The sequence below is a fragment of the Anabrus simplex genome, chromosome 7 (assembly GCF_040414725.1).
Source record: "Anabrus simplex isolate iqAnaSimp1 chromosome 7, ASM4041472v1, whole genome shotgun sequence".
NCBI classification, from domain to species: domain Eukaryota; kingdom Metazoa; phylum Arthropoda; class Insecta; order Orthoptera; family Tettigoniidae; genus Anabrus; species Anabrus simplex.
In genome coordinates this window covers 111672683-111692150 of record NC_090271.1, presented here as the reverse complement: position 1 = coordinate 111692150, position 19468 = coordinate 111672683, and the positions used below count along the sequence as shown (strand labels likewise).

The 19468-nt window shown below is 38.8% G+C and overlaps 1 protein-coding gene across 1 annotated transcript in view; it reads right to left on the bottom strand.

The window, feature by feature from the left end:
* Nucleotides 1–19468, bottom strand: part of LOC136876942 (esterase E4) — a 215031-nt gene that overhangs the window by 155400 nt on the left and 40163 nt on the right. The gene's annotated exons all lie outside the window — the stretch shown is intronic.

The window sequence follows — 19468 nt, the reverse complement described above, 5'->3', positions numbered from 1 at the left end:
AAGAAAATATTTGAATCGAAAGAACATGCCGCACCTTGGTGAATAAATAATGTTCAAGGATAACGGCTAAAAAAACAAGCATTTGACAGGTACAAATGCTTGGCCGCATGGGAAATTACATTAGCCTAATTGCAGAATTCGCGACGCACAAGTAAAGAGGACTGTGAAACGATATTAGAGAGATAGCTGTAAGACATACTGTCAAAATATATCAAATGAAACGCCCTTGAGTGATGTCTGACCTACAATCATCAAGCTCAAGAGGAAAGTGCCGCCTCCAAGAACCCCTGGACAATGGTCAGAGAATTCTTCTGGCAATATGGCATCTCCAGCAACAATGCAGAACTTACCATTTCCATCCACAACAGAAAGGCCAAAATCAATACCAAATAAAATACAACATTAAATAAACTTACATTTATCAATAATCTTAAATCTAAATTACCATAAATTTTATAAACATTAAATAATCCCACCAACAAGGGCAAAGAAGCTAATAAAGTATAAAATAATAAATATACCCCTGCCTGTAATCGGTCGGGTTGATATCCTCAACCCAAAATTGCAAACAAAGTTGGAATTAAACTACTCTCAAAAAATACAAAATAAAAAAATATACTTATTCTTCTAAAAGTACAGTACAATATTAACAGCAAAAATAAAACATAAACTTGAAATAACTGATTATAAAACTTAACACGGTAGACTGACTCTCTCGCCGTAATCATTAAGGCACAAATTCAAAAACTTAATAAAATAAACCCGTAAGATAAAATATCACTCCCAAAATAATAACTTAAATTACCATAATCACCAGATAAAATACACCCTAAAAATATAAAAGTTATAAAATATATTAAAGATTGAATTGGAAAAGGCTCGAATGAAGACAGATGTTGAGCAAATTAGCATACGAAGCGAAGTAGATTCTTTTGCCACCATTCGAATAATTTCTTTCCAAGCAAAGAGAAAATGCACATAAGCGTACTTATTTTAAAGCCAGGGAGGGAACCTGCTAAACGATTTTCATATCAACCCGTGGCGCTGTTGGCATGTTCATCGCTAAAATAAGTGAGCGACTTCTAAAATTCAGGATACTGTAGAATGGCGATTTGAGTACTATGGACTTCTACCACAATCGTAATACAGTTTTTGTAAAACATAAAGTTCCCAACGCTACCCCAGTAAGAATTTGTCGTACGTCCAAAAAATCGGATTTTGAGTTACATCATTTGATGTGGTCGTTTATGCTCGTTCGTCTTAGAATAGTATCGTGATTTATTTCGTCCATATAACGATTATATAGGCGATGTTTCAGTGTACTGTTTTATATATTTTCATTAATATGAAGTAGAACGCATTAAAATTTAAGTTACGATAGTTTTTGACAATCATTTACTTCCTATTAATATCAAATAGAACACTGGTATATAAGTTACGACCATTTTCGACAGCGACTCACTCCATACAGATGGCTTTGTAACTTAGATGTGACAATAATGGCACTATTTCGACTAGGCTGTCCAACTATTTTGGAAGAAAATAGGGGAGATTTCTATATTAATGACCAAAGATAAGAGAGATTTAGAACGCGGCAAAATTTTACAAAAAAGACAAAGACGCCTTCGTACAGGCCATGAAGGCCCTTAGAGGAGTGGAAGGTAAAGGCTTCCACCATTGTTAACCGCGGCACGTGATGGGGTAGAGTGATTAGCTCTACGCCCGGCCGCCTTTGCCTCCAGGAATTAACCTTGTACTCATTTTTGGTGTACGCTGAGTGAACCTCAGGGCCATATGTACCTCCGGAAGTGGAAATCGCGTTTCTTAAATTTTACGACTTCCTGACGGGGATTAGAACCCACGCCTTTACCGCCTCGGCCAGGCAGCCCCTAAAATTTCACAAAAGAAAAAGAAAAGGCTACGCAGTGTTTGTAAAAGAAATTTTAAAAAACATTATTTTATACTTTAAGAAGACCTAAAAATATTTTGCAACAGATTTTTCTCCATCACTTTTTTGCAAATTCTAATAATTCAGTGCAAGAATACGAGAAGTTCGTGGCAACTTGCAGTTCTGATTTTATCAGCTATGTACTGCTTCTATTCATAATATCTGTCTACTTGTTACTCATAAGATAAAATACTCTTTCTCTGTGAGAATTACTACCTAGTATGCTCATAACATAGCCTACCAACTTCCCCAAGATTTCAGAATCTATGTTGCTAGATTTTAGACTGCTGAAAACCGCCACCCATTTCTGGCTAGCGTTACCCTCTAAAGACACAGCACATGTTACTGCATCCTTACAACTACAAAATTCCTCATACAATTCATCTTCGTTAACGCAATCCAGTTATATACACTGCACACGTCATGTATGCCATTCAATGATAATTCCCTTTTAAGACATAGCGGTATTAAACACTTTAAACTACCATCAAATTTGTTAAGCATGTAAGAATACAAAGAATCATAAAATGCAAGGAAATTGCTTTTACATGAATATTTCAAATTTGAACTGAGAACAGTAGCTATCATTATGTGAGTAATACTATCGAAGTATCTGTATTTAATTCTCTGTCCAACTTTACCAATATGTAACTATACTGCTTCATGGGAATCCATAATACTAAGATAAGAATTCTCCAAATATTTTACTGTCTGGATGAAAAGTTTCCAATATTCACAAAGAAATTAATATGAGCCCCAGCAATTATTTCTAGTTCGGGATTTTCATTGTTGAAATAACGTTTCCATAACATTTGGACAGCCTGAATCATGTATGCTTTTAAAATACAGTAGCTTTAGTACATCAACATCAACAAATTCAAAAAATGAGCTGGTTTTCCGTGGTTTCCAATTTTCACAACAGGCAAATGCTGGGTCTGTACCTCAATTTAAGGCTATGGTCACTTCCTTCATAATCCTAGGCCTTTCCTATCCCATCGTCGTCATAAGACCTACCTGTGTTGGTGCGACGTAAAGCATATGGTAATTAGTTCAGTTAGCTTATGAACTTGCTTGGTAGCGAGGAAATAATTCACTGGAACCCAGAAGAAAATCTCGAAAGATCAATAGTGTTCTGTTACCAATGATTTTGAGGTAATTGTTGCTATCCTTCCAGGTAAGGAAAGTACCGTAAGTTCGAATAATATTACTTATATTTTTTCAATAGGTTCAAAACATTAATACAAGTTAAAATCCTGCACAAAACATGAATACATGTATATTCTATCATAAGGGAAAATAAATTGTTTTGAGATTGCATTCTGTGATTTGTTCAGCTACTTTTACACCTTTAAAACGCTCACCTGAAAAGTTGGCATTTTTCTACTAGCGGCGGCAAGGTAATCATGGGATTCTGAAGCTAGACATCGCCAACCAAGGATATTTAACGGCTGTATTTCGAGAGATAGGGTAGGGGGCCTATATCCGAACGATTCAGATGTTTTTGGATTGAGCACATAACAGTGAATATATCTACCACTGAAATATACACAGTTTCATACAATATGCTTTAATGTTACTAACGGGTTTAATAACATTTAGATAATATTACATACTTACACAAAAAAAAAAAAAAATTGGAAACGTCCGGTAATAGGAACAGATGCTCTTAAATCCGGACATCACTGAAACATACTGTGCCATTTCCCGGACATCATATTTTTTCCAGTTACAACGGTTTCATTCCCCAATATTCAACTTAACACATGCACGGTACATTACTATTTACTTTTCATATTGTTTTACAACACATTTGCTACACACAAAATCAAACTTTCATGCTGTTCCCACACAAACTTCGTGAAACCACATCTGGCACAAGCCGCACTGAATCCATGATCCCATTCGTGCAGAAACGTCACTGAAATAGTCAATACCTCAAAAACACATAAACATGTATTGCCCTTATCATTTTTTTAAAATTTTTCATAACGGGGTTGGGGTGGATCCTCATTTCCCCTCTATCTTGGACACTCCTCTATAACCGAAGTTAGTCAGTCAGCCCTGTGGGTCATATAAAGTCTGTCCTGCTAAAAGTGCTAAATTGCCTGATAAGGGTTCATCGTCATGAACTCAATACACAATGGGCTTAGAGAAATAGTTTTGGAGGGTGCGTTTTCTCTGTAACTGTATCTTCCTTATTCCACCTGGCATTCGAAGCAAGTGAGAGAAGTCGTACGGTTGCGGGGTAAGGGGTGCGAGAGGTAAGCCTTGCTTGCACGCATGTGTCTATCTTAAGTCTCAAGGCGTGACAATAAACTCCTGTTCCGTCCGTGGTGACTCTTACGAACTGAGTTGTTGTTGTGAAGTTTTAATGTGGTAGTACAATTGTGCCTTAGTTATACATTTACTGTAAGTACTGAATAATGAATAGCTTAATAATGAACATGGATCTGATTTTTCTGTCACGACTAATGTTTGTAATGAGTACAATATGTTATTCCTGCCGTACCTACAAACTGCCGCAACTTTCTGTCTGACCCAGATAGTATCTTGGGTTTACTGAGTAATTTCATCATCACCGAGCTCGATAGCTGCAGTCGCTTAAGTTCGGCCACTATCCAGTATTCGGGAGATAGTAGGTTCGAACCCCACTGTCGGCAGCCCTGAAAATGGTTTTCCGTGGTTTCCCATTTTCACACCAGGAAAATGCTGGGGCTGTACCTTAATTAAGGCCACGGCCGCTTCCTTCCCACTCCTAGCCCTTTCCTGTCCCATCGTCGCCGTAAGACCTATCTGTGCCGGTGCGACGTAACACAACTAGCAAAAAAAAAAAAAAAAATCATCATCTCGGAATGTATCTACAGCACTAATGTACTGATATGTGAAGAAAACGTCACACCCCTTTATCTTGGGCACCCCTCTAAGTTGAACTGATAGTTTGAGAACCAAAGTTATCAAACGTAAAAGAGTAATAATACGGTATTTAATAATATTGTCTTTATACATGTCGGTGGTCGCTTTAACCTGTACAATCAACCAGCTTTGAATATATCGTTGGTATGTATTGGTGTCCGGAATTGGGAACAATCAAGCGTCCGGAAATAGGAACAAGTCTCTCCATCATTCAAATTTCGCGCCATGGCCTGCATATTACCACCCACACATTGCCTGGTTAAACCTTTCATTTTCAATACTAGAGATTATCTTACTCTCGCGTTGTACATTTTCTCCATTTAAGTGAAACGAAATCAGAATAAATATATAGTCTAGAAAAAGTATAGGAGGCGCGTCTTACCGTGTTTATTTTGATATTGTCTGAAGCAAGAACCGCGCGACACCTGCCATTCACTACTTTTTCACTCTACTGCAAGAGGGTGCTGTCAACTAGTTATCTGTTTCGAAAACACATCTGACGCTTATTTCAAATGTAAGCCACATAGATGTTACGAGTGTCTGGAAATAGGAGCTGTCCGGATATCCCTCCTACCGAGCTCGATAGTTGCAGTCGCTTAAGTGCGGCCAGTATCCAGTAATCGGGAGATAGTGGGTTAGAGCCCCACTGTCGGCAGCCCTGAAGATGGTGTTCCGTGGTTTCCCATTTTCACACCAGGCAAATGCCGGGGCTTACCTTAATTAAGGCCACGGCCCCTTCCTTCCAATTCCTGGGCCTTTCCTACCCCATCGTCGCCATAAGACATATCTGTGTCGGTGCGACGTAAAGCAAATAGCAAAAAAAAAAAAAAAAAAAAATTAAAAATAAGATATCCCCCCTACCCTATCTGGACCATGTGGCAGTGTATTAATACCAGGATTATTAATTAAATTGCAGCATATGGGTCTCCCAGGATTATATGCGTAGTCTGCTCCACAGCCACACTGTATATACAAAGGCTACAAAGGCTTACTTGGAACTTGCATTGTAAATAAAGGCCTAAGGTGCCATTTTCAGTTCCCTTCTCTCCCGCGTCCACTAAACCTGCCTTTTGCAGCCCATCGAACGTGTGAAAAGTCGTAGGGTCGATATTTCTATACGACACCCTTTGTCATACTAATGCCCCGTAAGCTCAGCATGCAAGCAATCATGACCACACCCGACAGTTTCTATAATACTTTCGAAAAACATGACTTTTAAATCACTTATCTACGCCAGTCTCCCATGCCACTGTGTTGATATGTCGTGCCTAGTGACCAGGTGTAGCAAAATGCAAAATTAATGCTTAAAACGAGGTTACAGTAACGTCAAGAGCGTATGTAATAGTGAACTGACGGAGTTATGTATCCTATTCTTAATACGAGCAGACACTAACCGTCCCACCGTACTGCATGGAACATACCATTGATGGTTCGAATACTACATCTTTCATTTTTTTTGCACCGATATGATGTTTTAATACTTAGCCACAGGCCAGAGTGTGCCACATAAAAACAGTAGAACGCCGTTGCTATTGAGATTGTTCTCTGCATTACTGTACGGCTTATCAATCAATCAATCAATCAATCAATCAATCAATCAATCAATCAATCAATCAATCAATCAATCAATCAATCAATCAATACTGATCTGCATTTAGGGCAGTCGCCCAGGTGGCAGATTCCCTATCTGTTGCTTTCCTAGCCTTTTCCTAAATGATTTCAAAGAAATTGGAAATTTATTGAACATCTCCCTTGGTAAGTTATTCCAATCCCTAACTCCCCTTCCTATAAATGAATATTTGCCCCAGTTTGTCCTCTTGAATTCCAACTTTATCTTCATATTGTGATCTTTCCTACTTTTATAAACGCCATTCAAACTTATTCGTCTACTAATGTCATTCCACGCCATCTCTGCGCTGACAGCTCGGAACATACCACTTAGTCGAGCAGCTCTTCTTCTTTCTCTCAATTCTTCCCAACCCAAACATTGCAACATTTTTGTAACGCTACTCTTTTGTCGGAAATCACCCAGAACAAATCGAGCTGCTTTTCTTTGGATTTTTTCCCGTTCTTGAATCAGATAATCCTGGTGAGGGTCCCATACACTGGAACCATACTCTAGTTGGAGTCTTACCAGAGACTTATATGCACTCACCTTTACATCCTTACTACAACCCCTAAACACCCTCATAACCATGTGCAGAGATCTGTACCCTTTATTTACAATCTCATTTATGTGATTACCCCAATGAAGATCTTTCCTTATATTAACACCTAGATACTTACAATGATCCCCAAAAGGAACTTTCACCCCATCAACGCAGTAATTAAAAGTGAGAGGACTTTTCCTATTTGTGAAACTCACAACCTGACTTTTAACCCCGTTTATCAACATACCATTGCCTGCTGTCCATCTCACAACATTTTCGAGGTCACGTTGCAGTTGCTCACAATCTTGTAACTTATTTATCACTCTATAGAGAATAACATCATCCGCAAAAAGCCTTACCTCCGATTCCACTCCTTTACTCATATCATTTATATATATAAGAAAACATAAAGGTCCAGACCTCCAGAATCCAAGATATCTGCTATATCTTGCTGGAATCCTACAAGTTGAGCTTCAGTGGAATAACCTTTCCTAAAACCGAATTGCCTTCTATCGAACCAGTTATTAATTTCACAAACATGTCTAATATAATCAGAAAGAATGCCTTCCCAAAGCTTACATACAATGCATGTCAAACTTACTGGCCTGTAATTTTCAGCTTTATGTCTAGCACCCTTTCCTTTATACACAGGGGCTACTATAGCAACTCTCCATTCATCTGGTATAGCTCCTCCGACCAAACAATAATCAAATAAGTATGAGTCACTTCAGTCATTCGTCATGTTTTCCACGGATGAATACGTAGACATGCTCCTTATGTATGGGGAAGCAGGAGAAAATGCGTACCAGGCGCTACGTCTGTACCAGGAAAGGTATCCAGACAGGTGACATCCGACTACAAAGACTTTCAGCAGTGTTGAAAGACGTTTACGGACGACAGGCATGATTCAAAGAGTACCACCTGTTCGGGAGAAGATTCTAACACCCTGGTGAGAATGAGGAGGCAGCCCTGGACACAGCTCGCAACAATCCACACACGAGTAATCGGGCAATTGCACAACAGTTGAACATCAACCAGCCGTCCTTATGGCGAATACTGCATGTACGTAAATATTACCCCTGCCATCTAGAGCTACTCCATGAGCTCCACGGGCAAAATTTCGAAGCTCGAATGCATTCCTATCAGGGGCTATTTAGAAATGTGGAAAATGATGCAGCATTCCTGCCAAAAATATTGTTCTAGGACGAATCGCGATTCAACAAAAATGGAACCGTCAACCGCCACAATATTATGCACTATTGGAGTGTTGACAATCCTCACTGGGTGCGACAGGCAGTCTATCAAGTACAATGGGAAGTGACTGTATGGTGTGGAACCTTGGGCGTTCGCCTTATAGGATAGTAATCCTCCGAGGGTCATTTAACTGCCACAAACTCCTACAGTATTTCTGCTGGAGGATGTACAACTTGGAGATCACTTAACGATGTGGTTCCAACAGGCTGGAGATCCCCACATTCGATGTTAGCCGTCCGTCTCCATCTGAATAAAACACATCCAGGAACATGGATAGGAAGAGGAGGACCTTTTCCTTGGCCCTCAAGATCACCGGATTTAACGCCATTGGACTTCTTCCCGTCGGAGCATTTCAAACAAATAGTTTACGTTCAAGTGCTAGAAAATCCTGAGCACCTTCGGCAACTCTGACTGAAATTTGCAGATCAGTAACAGCGACCATGCTTCGGCGTGCTACAAGATCTATTCAGCAGTGGATCCAGACGTACATAAACCAAGCAGGTCATCACTTCGAGCATATGCTACCGTATTTGAAAACTGTCAGTGTAGTTTGTTTCCTCCTAGTTCCTATTCCGTACTTACCCAGCTCTGATGTTCAAATCCGTCCTCCGTAGGGCTACATATACTGCCATTTACTAAAAATATGCAGAAAGGACAATGTTTCTCGTACACTGAGGTAAGAATTTAAACAAAAGAATTTTAAAAAATATCTTCATTCCGGATTCGAACCTCCCACGTCACACGCAAGATCTACACGCATTCCTTGCCCTTAGCAACTACTGTAGTACACTGCGACAAAATGTGTGCAGACTTTAGCTCATGTAATAGTTTTAACGCAATTACAATGCCCACTTCTCGTTTGGCAGACATTTCAGTTTCATATAATTTAGAGAGAGCACTCGAGATTGCCATTGTTTAATAATGTTACAGCGTCGCGTCTTCCTATTATGGTTCAGCATTAAATTTTAAAAAATCTGTTTTGTGTAACAGAAAAGCCGATGTTTTCATGATATTTAGTGGAGCTGCATGAAACAAAACTGGTAGGCGGTGTTCAGCCCAAGAGGTGTGAAGAAGTTGGTAAACGAACATCTCATAGTTCTCCATTTTTCTCTTATCTGTCTGTTTGGTCGTCAAGGTCTCAGCTGGAGAATATGAAGGGTGAGCCAGCCGCAGTCTTGTGTTCTTTGTAACTGCCCGGTCCTTCTATATCCTGCTCAGCTTTTTGGTGGCCGCTCTGGGCATGGCCGTTCTTCTCGTGATTTCGTCGGAATATCCTCCTGTATCAGAAACCATGAAACCCAAATATACAAAATGCTGGACTACTCGAAACCTTCCGTCTCCCTTTCACTGCGTTGCATGGCGTTCTGCCTGTCGACAATCATCACCTTTGTCTTCCTTCTCTTGTCTTCCAGGCCATATTCAACGCTTGTCAACATCAGACTCTCAATGAGAATCTACAGTTCCTATTCACTAGCAGCCAGGATCAGCGTGTCGTTGGCGTACCTCGGATTGTAAATCTTCTTACCTCCAATAGAAATAATTTCTTGGGACGATGAACTTAGATGTTAGGCCCCTTTAAACAACAAGCATCATCAATAATTCCTTGCCAATATTCGGACACCTTTACAATTAAGTGCCCACTGTAGGTAAAGAAATCAATCAATTAATTATTATTAAAACGAGATTGCTGTGGTGGCGTTATGGTTCCTTGCCCTTTCTTATACTCAACCACTTTACCGCATACGAAGAATACACCCACGGTATACCCTACCCGTTGTAAAAGGCGACTAAGATGGGTGGCCAAGGGATGATTTAATTAGAACCATGAGACTACATGTAGTTAGTATTATCGCGTGAGGAATACTATGGGTCACCTTTACTTGCGAGTAGTAACACTATGTTAGGTACACAATAGGTTTGTGAATAGTAACAACAGAGGGAGAATCAGTATGGGTTTTACAGTACCCGTGATTAGTACCACTATATGCGGAACACCACGGGCTTACGTTGCCTGCGATTAGTACTTACTATGTGAGGAACACCACGGGATAGTACGAGTCTCTGTGATTACTGCACCTATGTGAGGAACACCAGCGGTTTGCGTTGCCTATGAGTGGCGCCATAATGTGAGAAACACTTTAGGTCTGCGTTACCTGTGCATATTATATTACCTGTGAGTAGTACCACAATGTGTGGAACACCGTACGTATATGTTACTCATGATTAGTACCACTACGTGAGAAATACCATGGTTCTTACTTTCCTAGCGATAAGTACCATTATGAGAGGCCGTTGACTTGGATTTTGGACATCTTTAGACAAAAAGCATCATCGATTCAGGATTATGCTTTGGTAGCAGCCCCATGGTCAGTTTATACTCTTGTTTTGAGATAGTTTCTGAAAGGTGGGATATTGCGGGTCGAATCCACTGACTGTTTTAAGTTCATAATCATTGTTCATCGTCTCTCTCTTTTTGTTAAATTTTAGTCAGTGGATTAATTTTGTAATTATTTTTTAACTTTCAATATTGCGAGTTGGATCCGTTGATTATTTTAAATTCATATTCATCCATTCATTCCTCATCATCACGTTATGAATTCTGATCAATGGATGAGTTTTGAACTTTTAAATTGTCATTAGATTTCGTCTCATTTCGCACCATTAGGGGCCAAGTACCTAGATTATAGGCCCCTTAAAACAACAATTATCATCATCATCATCATCATTTTAACCGATTAATCAAATCAATAAATCAAGCAAGCGACAACCCTCTGCAGTTACGGCAGTCGACTGGCTGGCAGTCGTTTACCTGTTCTTAAATGTTTTTAAAAAACTTTGCAAATTTATCAAAAATTTGCCTCCTTGATAAATTATTCCAATTTCTTTTACTTTGTCCTATAAATGAATATATTCCCCAGTTTGTGGTCTTGAATTCCATCTTTATCATCATATTATAAACGTCCCTACATTTTCTCGTCCCATTCAAGCTTATTCGTCTACCAATGTCACTCCACACCATCTCTCCATTGACAGCTCGGAACATACCGCTTAGTCGAGCAACTCGTCTCCTTCCTCCCAAGTCTTCCCAGCCTAAAGTTTGCAACATTTTCGCAACACTACTCTTTTGCTGGAAATCACCCAGAACAAATCGTGCTGCTTCCCTTTGAATCACTTCCAGTTCCGGTATAAAGAAATCCTGGTGTGAGTCTCATACACTGTAACCGCACTCTAATTGAGGTCTTACAAGTGGCTTATACGCCCTCTCCTTTACATCATTGTTACAACGCTTAAATACCCTCATAACCATTTGAAGAGATTTGTAACCTTTCCTTACAACCTCGTTAATGTGATTACCCATTCAAGATCATTCCTTATGTTAGCACCCAGGTACTTACAACAAAACCCTTCAGATACTATCACCCCAGCAACACAACAATCACAACTGAGAAGACTTCTCCTCTTGAAGAAACTTTAAACCTGACTATTCATCCAGTTTACCACCATACAATTGTCTGCTGTCCATTTCACAACATTTTCTAGATATGTTTTTAGTCGTTCATAATCCTGTAACTTACTAACTACAGTATATCATCCTCCGCAAGGAGCCGTATCTGTAATTCCAGTTCTTTATTCATATATAAATATTTATAGGAAAACATGAAAATCCAATAATACTGCCCTGTAAGACCCACCCAATCAATCCCTTGTTAATCATTACAGTATCCCTGAGTTATATTTTACAGAAATTTAGCCACGTATTCAACTACACTTCTGTCTACACCAACAGCCCTCATTTTCGTCGCTGGTCTCCTATGATCTACCCCCATCAAACGCATTGCGTAGATCAATAGGAATGCAGTCCATTTGATCTACTGAATCTAAAATATCTTCTTGTATATCTTGCTGGAATCCTACAATTTGAGCCTTACTGGAATAAAATTTCCTAACCCTGAACTACCATCTACCAAACATACGTGTATAATATAATTAGAAAGACTGCTCTCCCATAGCTTACAATTAACAATCGTCATGTTGAATGGCTCGTAATTATCGGCTTCTTGTTTATCACCCTTTCCCTTCTACATTTGGTATATTAGAGCAACTCTCCATTCATCCGGTATCACTCATCTATGCAAATAGAAATATAATTATCCACTAAATCTCAATCCATTGCCTTTAGTATATCCCCAGAAATCGCAGAGGATGAATGAGAGTACCATTCTCCGCTGTGAAGATTCTGGACATTGTTTGGTTGATTTGGACAGCCGCTCTGTTGCTATTATATTCTGTTATTTCAAATATACTCTCTAAAAGTTGATATCTCATTTTATATTTAACATTACATTCTGTGTATCCAAAGTGAACTCGATGTTAGTGAGAAGTAGAGTGTGTCTCAAAAGGGAACTCAACGTTAATGAGAAATGTGAAGATGCAACGCAGTCATTTTCTATTCCTGGTTCATTATCTCTAATTAACAAAGTTCTGAATTATACAGGCCAGTTGCCGTACGAATTCGAAGAGAAACCAAGCGCAGAAAGACTATGGGTTTTAAAATTCCCGAGGAGGAGAAGAGTATATAATATTTTCCTTATATGTGTTCTTACAGGACTGGTAGTTACTGTTCTCACCGACATTCTGTTTGGACATGGTTCTGCACGGAGAAGTACATTAGTAGCCGTGAGTTTTGTTTGTATGAAATATAAAAGTTATGTATTAGCTCTCGTCATTGTATTGTCGCAATCATCACTGAACTCCAGGGAACTACAGAATATTTTCAAGAATATTTACAAGTCTTGTACGACTGCTCAACACTTGCTTTGTTACGCTAAATTCTCAGACATCAGATCATATCAAGGAAGCGGAAAAATATTTTCTTTCTGACCGGCAGTTAATTACCTTACCCGCGATATTCCTCACTCAACAACCTCCTCGACAAAAATGTGTTTTTTTGAAAGGCATGTTACACATAATGCTTTAATTCCCATGAGACAGTTAAGAATAATTTTCAACAGGATGTGTGAGTTATCATATATTATAAATTCAGTTTTTGGTTTAGAGATTTTGTTGCATTTTATCATTTACTTTATATCTATACTCTACGACTTGCGTGAGATAATTGATGAAATGAAGCATAATATTGAGATATTGAAAATTATACCTTACGTCATGTGGGATATAGTACATCTCTATCAAATTGTTTCCACTATTACTTGTTGTCATTTTGTAACAGCAGAGGCGAACTGAACAAGAAATTTAGTTATAAATTTAGCCCTTTATCAAGATATTGGCACCCACTACATGAATGAATTAACCTTATTTTCCTTCCAGTTAATGCAATCCAAAGTACAATTCATTGCACTTAGTCTTTTTGTTCTTGATTTAAATTTGCTGTGTGCTTTCAGTGGCGCATCAGTGGCCTATCTGATTGTTGTTTTGTGGTACTAAATAATGGTTTGAATGGCTGATAAGTTTGTAAATTTCCCCTTAAGGACATCTGGAATGACGCCTACAGGTTTTTAGAAGTACCTTGTAGGTTAATATCTAAGTAAATATTCGTTCTAAGACTATCAAACTTTGCTCACCTTTTTAACATCGATAAGGGCACAATACAAGCATATTTTCTACTATCTAGCTTTCTTAGTTCATCAATAGGGATGAAATACTACTGCTACTACTACTACTACTACTACGTGCAGGCATTTTAATTCATTTTATCGATTAAACCCCAAATGTGTCTCCAGAGATTTTTTTTATATGCCGACATCGTACGGCATGGAGTGTCGAATGGCCTTTCTTCAGCTCTTCAAAAATCTGACTGCCTCTGCTGGGTTTCAATTCGCTATATTGGGATCTGGAGACCGACACATTATCGCTGGTGTGCTTCTTCAAAAATAATAACCACCACCACCACCATGGGTGCAAATAGCAAAAGGTCACATTTAAAATTCAAATTCCTGCTACAATTTTAGGTACAATTTTAACGGAGGATATTACTTTATAATTTATTCCGTGCAAGTTAATAACACTAATACCTACAATAGGGCATGTTTTATTAAAACCTTCTCTCTCAAAAAAAAAAAAAAGAGTACAATTTTCCCCTAAAACTGTTTTATAATGGTTAGTCCCACACTACTTATATTTTAGGAAAATACCTTTCGCAGTCCTTTCGAGTAGGCAATTCTTCTTCTTCTTTTTATTTCGTTACGGCCTCTGTAGGACCACGGGTAGCTTTGTCATTGTTTGAGGTTTTTTCTTCTCCCAGATCCTCTTCATCTTCTCTCTACTCTCCCGTTCTTCGACTGAGGTTTACAGTATCGTCTCCTCCACTGCTGCTTCTTCATCCTGTACTAGTACCTTTCTCTGTCGTTGAGCTCCGTCATATTTCTCTAGTTCTCCATCCCTTACACCTCGATCCCCGCCTAGCGAGAGTGATGGCCGCGCGGTTAGGATCGCGTAGCTTTGAGCTCGCAACCGGAAGATGGTGGATTCGAATCCCTCTATCGGAGCCCTGCAGATGTTTCCCGTGGTTTCCCATTTTCACACCAGACCACGGCTCCTACCTTTCCATCCTTGCGTCGCTAAAACCTTCGACCTTGGACTTACAAAAAGCAAGAAAAGAGACGAAATTTCAGTACCCCTCGAGACTCTTAACGAGAATTTTGCCGCTAATTCCTCCGCATTACGATCTGACGACAAGCAGACGCTCATGAACCGTTACGATACACACCGCACCCCTGGCAGAGAGAACTTGTATTTCAGTCACGTGGCGCCCCTCCAAGTAAGAAATGCGGTCCTCAAGATAAACACGAAAGCGAAAGGAATTGATGTCATTGGGACTGTCATGATTAAACTCATTCTTAACTTTATATTACCAACCTTAACTCATATAATCAATTTCTCTTTTCTGTACTCCACATATCCATCTCTCTGGAAGAAGGTTATTGTGCTACCACTTCCGTAAAATCAAGTGCCCTCGGACGAGGGAGACTATAATCTAACTGCATTTTATCAGCACTATCTAAAATCTTGAATACATAATTGATACACAGATGTCTCAGTACCTTCAAACCCATAATCTTCTTAATCATTTCCAGTCCGGTTTCCGACAAGTACAGTAGATCGTACAACTACAGCCTTACTCAATGTAACTGAGGACGTTCGATACGCAATAGACAGAGGACGATTCACAGTTCTCGTACTACTAGCTTACAGTGCAATAAGGCTTTTGACAGCGTAGACGTAGACATTTAACGTGTAAAACCGAAGGCTCCACATTTCTAATAATGGTATTGGCTTTATGTCCCACTAACTACTTTTACGGTTTTCGGAGACGCTGAGGTGCCGGAATTTAGTCCCACAGGAGTTCCTTTACGTGCCATTATATCTACCGACATGAAGCTGACGTATCTGAGCACCTTCACATACTACCGGACTGAGCCAGGATCGAACCTGCCAAGTTGGGGTCAGAAGGACAGGCCTCAACCGTCTGAGCCACTCAGCCCGGTCTTCCACATTTCTCTCAGAGTACACATGCTTGGATGCATTCCTATCTTCACGGGCGTCAACAATGAACTCGTTTCCTCGTGGCGCCATATGAACAGAAGAATTCCTCAAGGCTCTGTACGCGGACCTCTTCTTTTCGCACTCTTTGTGAACGGCATTTCATAGAAACTACCTGCAAATACCATGTATACGCTGACGACCTTCAACTCTACATAAACCTCATAGTACAAGACCTTCACGAAAATATAGACCTATTAAAACACAGACTTACTGGGTGTTAGTGACTGATCTGCTGTTCATGGCTTGAAATTGAATCCTACAAAGTCACTAGGAATCTTTCTTGGCCATCAAAATTAAATGACAATTATAAGTAAACGTCCGTTGCCCAGAGTAATTCTTCAAGAAGTTCCAATTACTTTTGAATCACAAGTGAAGTGAAGAATCTCGGCGTTATCATGGGCAAACGCATGACTTGATCCACACATGTCATACATATCTGCCAAACAGTTTTCTCAGTTCTACATTATTTATACAATACATATATATAAACACCGAGCTCGATAGCTGCAGTCGCTTAAGTGCGGCCAGTATCCAGTATTCGGGAGATAGCAGGTTCGAACCCCACTGTCGGCAGCCCTGAAAATGGTTTTCCGTGGTTTCCCATTTTCACACCAGGCAAATGCTGAGGCTGTACCTTAATTAAGGCCACGGCCGCTTCCTTCCCACTCCTAGCCCCTTCCTGTCCCATCGTCGCCATAAGACCTATCTGTGTCGGTGCGACGTAAAGCAACTAGCAAAAAAGAATATATATAAACATTTTTTTATTTCCAATAAAACTTAAAAAGAAATTTATTGAAGCTCTTACAATGCCACATTTCGGTTATTCTGATGTTCTTTTCAATTATGTTAGGCCAGAATTGTTCCTAAGGCTACAGCAGTTCAAAGTGCATGTGGGTGATATGCATGCAATTTTAGAAAATATGACAATATGTCGTCATTCTTCCTGTAATTAGAGTGGTTGCGACTCCATATTCGTCGGAACCATGATACTTTATCTCTCCTCCACAGAGTTTTTACTGTATCGGACCCATCTTACCTTTCTTCGCGTTTCCATTACTTCTTGAATATTTATGACAGAGATAAGATACAAAGGCTCAAACATGCCATTTAAAAGAGCGTTGAGAGGTACAGCAGAATTGGAATGAACTGTGAAGTTCTAGTCTTTCAGTGAATCTGTTAACACGATATTATTATTATTATTATTATTATTATTATTATTATTATTATTATTATTATTATTATTATTATTATTATTATTATTATTATTATTGGCAAAAATATAAAAATCAATTGTCTAGCATTTGCAGATGACCTTGAGCTACTTGCAGGTATTGTGGAAGAGGCTAATCTCCAAATTGAAGAATTAGAACAAATAGCAGCAAAAATTGGATTACAAATTTCCTTTGAAAACACGGAAATGATGCCATCCTTCAAAGTGGAAACCACACCTATCACACTGACTAATAACAAACAAATTAAGGTTGTTAATAAATTTAAATATCTTGGAGAGATTATAACTTGGAACTTAAAAGAGAAAATATCAGTTGAAAATAGAATTACCAAATTAAAACAAGCACAACACATTACTTGGCCAACCTACAAGAAGAAATCTCTCTCGATAAATGCAAAATTTAAACACTACAACTCCGTTATTAAGCCTGAAGCAACCTATGCTAGTGAAACCTTATTCAATTTGAATACGAAATCAACTACAGATAAATTACAGAAAATAGATAGACGAATCATTAGAACAATCCTAAACAAGAAAATATCAAGTAGATGGACAATGGCGATTACTACCTAATGAAGTTGTATACCAGGAGACTGAGTCTGTAATAGATACAATGCGGAAAAGAAGAGTTGCTTTTTTCTGTCACATATCACGACTACCAGAGACTAAGATACTCGAACATTTATTCAACTACTTTTGGTTCAAAGAAGTCCCAAGAAGGTTTAAATGAATTAGGCTTGACAATTCAACAAATTGAAAACAGAGAAGAGAAGAGGATCCTGAGAAATAACGACGTGAGACTTAAACTAAAGACCTATACACGCAAACAGTACAACACAACTGACGAAGAACGGGCAGCCAGGTCAGAGAGAATGAAACATTTCTGGGAACAAAAGAAGAAACATCAACCAAATTTGTAACCAATATTCATAAGACTTGACTGTATATTGACTGATTTCAGTGCTCCAATGTGGGCGTAAAATAAATAAAAAATAAAAAAATTATTATTACGTATTATTATTATTATTATTATTATTATTATTATTATTATTATTATTATTATTAGACGAAGAATACACCCACGGTATACCCCGCCTGTCATAAGAGGCGACTAAAAGGGGCGACAAAGGGATGATTGTATTAGAACCATGAAACTCCTTGTGATTAGTACCACAACGCGGGGAACACCAGGGGTCGCATTTATTTGCGCGTAGTACCGCTAGGTTAGGTACACACTAGGTTTGTGATTAGTAGCCACAGAGTGTGTTGCCGGTTTTTATAGTACCTGTGATTAGTACCACTTTAGGAGCGACACCATGGGTGAGCGACACCATGGTTCTGGGTTGCCTATGATTAATACCCACCCTCTGAGGAATACCACAGGATAGTACGAGTCCATGTGGTTAGTACAGATACGTGATGAACACCATGGGTTTGCGTTACCTGTATATGGCGCCACAATGTGCGAAACACCATAGGTCTGTATTACATGTGCGAATTTCATTACCTGTGAGTAGTACCATAATGTGTGGAATACCGCGAGTCTACGCTAGTTTTGATTAGTCCCGCACCATAACAAATACCATCGTTCTACTTCCCAAGCGATAAGTACCATTATGAGGGGCCGATGACTTCGATTTTGAACCCCTTTAGACTACAAGCATCATCGATTCAGTATTGTGCTTTAGAAGCAGTCCCTTGGTAAATAATACTATTGTTTCACGTCAGTTTCTGTGAATGTGAGGCATTGCGGTCGGATCCACTGATTGTTTGAAATTCATATCCATGCATTCATTCTTCGTCCTCACGTTTTTGAATTTTGGTCAGTGGAGGATTTTAAACTTTTAATTTGTCATTACTTTTCGTCTCATTTCGTACCATTAGGGGTCGATGACCTAGATGTTAGGCTCCTTTAAACAACAAGCATCATAATCCATTTTTTGTAAGCCTGTTATAATCCATTGTATATAAGTGACCATAAAGTTGTAATCGCCGTATCCTGATGGTATCTGTGATTTTTTTATGTGTTATTTGATAGATTTCATGTGAATTTTTTCATCCAAATTTCATTTTCGCATTTTGCTCCTAATATTTTTCTGAGGATTTTCCTTTCTTGTGTTTTGATCATCTTTATTCGAGATTTGGCACCATATTATTATTATTATTATTATTATTATTATTATTATTATTATTATTATTATTATTATTATTATTATTATTATTATTATCCAATACAATTGGACCCTATTTTACACCATTTATAATAGTTTCAGGTGCATGAAGTGCTTCTCTTTGAACTATTTTACCTTTTTTGGTACTATATATAGGCCTATATTGTATTTGCAAGTTGCTTTACGTTGCACCGACACAGATAAGTCTTACGACGACGATAGGATGAGAAAGGGTTAC